Here is a 6,000-nt window from a genome sequence, read left to right as displayed (position 1 = left end):
GAATTTGAACAGTTTTTTGAATGAATATCGTTACATTTGCTTGAATTAAAGCAAAAAGTACAAAAATAATGGTTTCATTGGTTATATTTGAAAATAGTGAAAAAAAACCTCAAAATGTGCTTTTCTGGTCGAGAAACGTCGATTTTGAAAATGGTACTAATAATCGAGGTACATTTTTATTTATGATCAATAGAGATGAAATCACTTTTAATGAGTATTTTATACGTAATTAAGCTGAATTCGGTCAAAAATTTGTCCAGAAGAAAATGCATTAAAAAGTGTACCGAAAAAATCGCATGTTTTTTTTCTTCAAGATACAAAATCCGTGACAACGATTTCTTATTGAAAATTGAATTTGAACAGTTTTTTGAATGAATATCGTTACATTTGCTTGAATTAAAGCAAAAAGTACAAAAATAATGGTTTCATTGGTTATATTTGAAAATAGTGAAAAAAAAACTCAAAATGTGCTTTTCTGGTCGAGAAACGTCGATTTTGAAAATGTTATTATAAATCGAGGTACATTTTTATTTATTGATCAATGGAGATGAAATCACTTTTAATGAGTATTTTAAAGGTAATTAAGCTGAATTCGGTCAAAACTTTGTCCAGAAAAAAATGCATTAAAAAGTGTACCGAAAAAATCGCATGTTTTTTCTTCAAGATACAAAATCCGTGACAACGATTTCTTATTGAAAATTGAATTTGAACAGTTTTTTGAATGAATATCGTTACATTTGCATGAATTAAAGCAAAAAGTACAAAAATAATGGTTTCATTGGTTATATCTGAAAATAGTGAAAAAAAAACTAAAAATGTGCTTTTCTGGTCGAGAAACGTCGATTTTGAAAATGGTACTAATAATCGAGGTACATTTTTATTTATGATCAATAGAGATGAAATCACTTTTAATGAGTATTTTATACGTAATTAAGCTGAATTCGGTCAAAAATTTGTCCAGAAGAAAATGCATTAAAAAGTGTACCGAAAAAATCGCATGTTTTTTTTCTTCAAGATACAAAATCCGTGACAACGATTTCTTATTGAAAATTGAATTTGAACAGTTTTTTGAATGAATATCGTTACATTTGCTTGAATTAAAGCAAAAAGTAAAAAAATAATGGTTTCAGTGATTATATTTGAAAATAGTGAAAAAACTCTCAAAATGTGGTTCTCTGGTCGAGAAACGTCGATTTTGAAAATGTTATTAAAAATCGAGGTACATTTTTATTTATTGATCAATCGAGATGAAATCACTTTTAATGAGAATTTTATAGGTAAATAAGCATAATTCGGTCAAAAATTTGTCCAGAAAAAAATGCATTCAAAAGTGTACCGAAAAAATCGCATGTTTTTTGTCTTCAAGATACAAACTCCGTGACAACGATTTCTTATTGAAAATTGAATTTGAACAGTTTTTTGAATGAATATCGTTACATTTGCTTGAATTAAAGCAAAAAGTACAAAAATAATGGTTTCATTGGTTATATTTGAAAATAGTGAAAAAAAAAACTCAAAATGTGCTTTTCTGGTCGAGAAACGTCGATTTTGAAAATGTTATTATAAATCGAGGTACATTTTTATTTATTGATCAATCGAGATGAAATCACTTTTAATGAGAATTTTATAGGTAAATAAGCATAATTCGGTCAAAAATTTGTCCAGAAAAAAATGCATTCAAAAGTGTACCGAAAAAATCGCATGTTTTTTGTCTTCAAGATACAAACTCCGTGACAACGATTTCTTATTGAAAATTGAATTTGAACAGTTTTTTGAATGAATATCGTTACATTTGCTTGAATTAAAGCAAAAAGTACAAAAATAATGGTTTCATTGGTTATATTTGAAAATAGTGAAAAAAAACCTCAAAATGTGCTTTTCTGGTCGAGAAACGTCGATTTTGAAAATGGTACTAATAATCGAGGTACACTTTTATTTATTGATCAATCGAGATGAAATCACTTTTAATGAGTATATTATAAGTATTTAAGCTAAATTCGGTCAAAAATTTGTCCAGAAGAAAATGCATTAAAAAGTGTACCGAAAAAATCGCATGTTTTTTTCTTCAAGATACAAAATCCGTGACAACGATTTCTTATTGAAAATTGAATTTGAACAGTTTTTTGAATGAATATCGTTACATTTGCTTGAATTAAAGCAAAAAGTAAAAAAATAATGGTTTCAGTGATTATATTTGAAAATAGTGAAAAAACTCTCAAAATGTGCTTCTCTGGTCGAGAAACGTCGATTTTGAAAATGTTATTAAAAATCGAGGTACATTTTTATTTATTGATCAATCGAGATGAAATCACTTTTAATGAGTATTTTAAAGGTAATTAAGCTGAATTCGGTCAAAACTTTGTCCAGAAAAAAATGCATTAAAAAGTGTACCGAAAAAATCGCATATTTTTTTTCTTCAAGATACAAAATCCGTGACAACGATTTCTTATTGAAAATTGAATTTGAACAGTTTTTTGAATGAATATCGTTACATTTGCTTGAATTAAAGCAAAAAGTACAAAAATAATGGTTTCATTGGTTATATTTGAAAATAGTGAAAAAAAACCTCAAAATGTGCTTTTCTGGTCGAGAAACGTCGATTTTGAAAATGGTACTAATAATCGAGGTACATTTTTATTTATGATCAATAGAGATGAAATCACTTTTAATGAGTATTTTATACGTAATTAAGCTGAATTCGGTCAAAAATTTGTCCAGAAGAAAATGCATTAAAAAGTGTACCGAAAAAATCGCATGTTTTTTTTCTTCAAGATACAAAATCCGTGACAACGATTTCTTATTGAAAATTGAATTTGAACAGTTTTTTGAATGAATATCGTTACATTTGCTTGAATTAAAGCAAAAAGTACAAAAATAATGGTTTCATTGGTTATATTTGAAAATAGTGAAAAAAAAACTCAAAATGTGCTTTTCTGGTCGAGAAACGTCGATTTTGAAAATGTTATTATAAATCGAGGTACATTTTTATTTATTGATCAATGGAGATGAAATCACTTTTAATGAGTATTTTAAAGGTAATTAAGCTGAATTCGGTCAAAACTTTGTCCAGAAAAAAATGCATTAAAAAGTGTACCGAAAAAATCGCATGTTTTTTCTTCAAGATACAAAATCCGTGACAACGATTTCTTATTGAAAATTGAATTTGAACAGTTTTTTGAATGAATATCGTTACATTTGCATGAATTAAAGCAAAAAGTACAAAAATAATGGTTTCATTGGTTATATCTGAAAATAGTGAAAAAAAAACTAAAAATGTGCTTTTCTGGTCGAGAAACGTCGATTTTGAAAATGGTACTAATAATCGAGGTACATTTTTATTTATGATCAATAGAGATGAAATCACTTTTAATGAGTATTTTATACGTAATTAAGCTGAATTCGGTCAAAAATTTGTCCAGAAGAAAATGCATTAAAAAGTGTACCGAAAAAATCGCATGTTTTTTTTCTTCAAGATACAAAATCCGTGACAACGATTTCTTATTGAAAATTGAATTTGAACAGTTTTTTGAATGAATATCGTTACATTTGCTTGAATTAAAGCAAAAAGTAAAAAAATAATGGTTTCAGTGATTATATTTGAAAATAGTGAAAAAACTCTCAAAATGTGGTTCTCTGGTCGAGAAACGTCGATTTTGAAAATGTTATTAAAAATCGAGGTACATTTTTATTTATTGATCAATCGAGATGAAATCACTTTTAATGAGAATTTTATAGGTAAATAAGCATAATTCGGTCAAAAATTTGTCCAGAAAAAAATGCATTCAAAAGTGTACCGAAAAAATCGCATGTTTTTTGTCTTCAAGATACAAACTCCGTGACAACGATTTCTTATTGAAAATTGAATTTGAACAGTTTTTTGAATGAATATCGTTACATTTGCTTGAATTAAAGCAAAAAGTACAAAAATAATGGTTTCATTGGTTATATTTGAAAATAGTGAAAAAAAACCTCAAAATGTGCTTTTCTGGTCGAGAAACGTCGATTTTGAAAATGGTACTAATAATCGAGGTACACTTTTATTTATTGATCAATCGAGATGAAATCACTTTTAATGAGTATTTTATAAGTATTTAAGCTAAATTCGGTCAAAAATTTGTCCAGAAAAAAATGCATTCAAAAGTGTACCGAAAAAATCGCATGTTTTTTTTCTTCAAGATACAAAATCCGTGACAACGATTTCTTATTGAAAATTGAATTTGAACAGTTTTTTGAATGAATATCGTTACATTTGCATGAATTAAAACAAAAAGTACAAAAACTATGGTTTCATTGGTTATATTTGAAAATAGTGAAAAAAAACTCAAAATGTGCTTTTCTGGTCGAGAAACGTCGATTTTGAAAATGGTACTAATAATCGAGGTACATTTTTATTTTTGATCAATCGAGATGAAATCACTTTTAATGAGTATTTTATAAGTAATTAAGCTGAATTCGGTCAAAAATTTGTCCAGAAAAAAATGCATTAAAAAGTGTACCGAAAAAATCGCATGTTTTTTTTCTTCAAGATACAAAATCCGTGACAACGATTTCTTATTGAAAATTGAATTTGAACAGTTTTTTGAATGAATATCGTTACATTTGCTTGAATTAAAGCAAAAAGTAAAAAAATAATGGTTTCAGTGATTATATTTGAAAATAGTGAAAAAACTCTCAAAATGTGCTTCTCTGGTCGAGAAACGTCGATTTTGAAAATGTTATTAAAAATCGAGGTACATTTTTATTTATTGATCAATCGAGATGAAATCACTTTTAATGAGTATTTTAAAGGTAATTAAGCTGAATTCGGTCAAAACTTTGTCCAGAAAAAAATGCATTAAAAAGTGTACCGAAAAAATCGCATATTTTTTTTCTTCAAGATACAAAATCCGTGACAACGATTTCTTATTGAAAATTGAATTTGAACAGTTTTTTGAATGAATATCGTTACATTTGCTTGAATTAAAGCAAAAAGTACAAAAATAATGGTTTCATTGGTTATATTTGAAAATAGTGAAAAAAAACTCAAAATGTGCTTTTCTGGTCGAGAAACGTCGATTTTGAAAATGGTACTAATAATCGAGGTACATTTTTATTTATGATCAATAGAGATGAAATCACTTTTAATGAGTATTTTATACGTAATTAAGCTGAATTCGGTCAAAAATTTGTCCAGAAGAAAATGCATTAGAAAGTGTACCGAAAAAATCGCATGTTTTTTTTCTTCAAGATACAAAATCCGTGACAACGATTTCTTATTGAAAATTGAATTTGAACAGTTTTTTGAATGAATATCGTTACATTTGCTTGAATTAAAGCAAAAAGTACAAAAATAATGGTTTCATTGGTTAAATTTGAAAATAGTGAAAAAAAAACTCAAAATGTGCTTTTCTGGTCGAGAAACGTCGATTTTGAAAATGTTATTATAAATCGAGGTACATTTTTATTTATTGATCAATGGAGATGAAATCACTTTTAATGAGTATTTTAAAGGTAATTAAGCTGAATTCGGTCAAAACTTTGTCCAGAAAAAAATGCATTAAAAAGTGTACCGAAAAAATCGCATGTTTTTTCTTCAAGATACAAAATCCGTGACAACGATTTCTTATTGAAAATTGAACTTTAACAGTTTTTTGAATGAATATCGTTAAATTTGCATGAATTAAAGCAAAAAGTACAAAAATAATGGTTTCATTGGTTATATCTGAAAATAGTGAAAAAAAAACTAAAAATGTGCTTTTCTGGTCGAGAAACGTCGATTTTGAAAATGGTACTAATAATCGAGGTACATTTTTATTTATGATCAATAGAGATGAAATCACTTTTAATGAGTATTTTATACGTAATTAAGCTGAATTCGGTCAAAAATTTGTCCAGAAGAAAATGCATTAAAAAGTGTACCGAAAAAATCGCATGTTTTTTTTCTTCAAGATACAAAATCCGTGACAACGATTTCTTATTGAAAATTGAATTTGAACAGTTTTTTGAATGAATATCGTTACA

Source organism: Phalangium opilio, unplaced genomic scaffold, assembly GCF_054372755.1.
Source record: "Phalangium opilio isolate 3A_F unplaced genomic scaffold, DU_Popi_V2 ptg000352l_1, whole genome shotgun sequence".
In the NCBI taxonomy this organism is placed as follows: Eukaryota; Metazoa; Arthropoda; class Arachnida; order Opiliones; family Phalangiidae; genus Phalangium; species Phalangium opilio.
The sequence above is the reverse complement of the archived record's forward strand: the minus strand, read 5'-3'. Positions refer to the sequence as shown.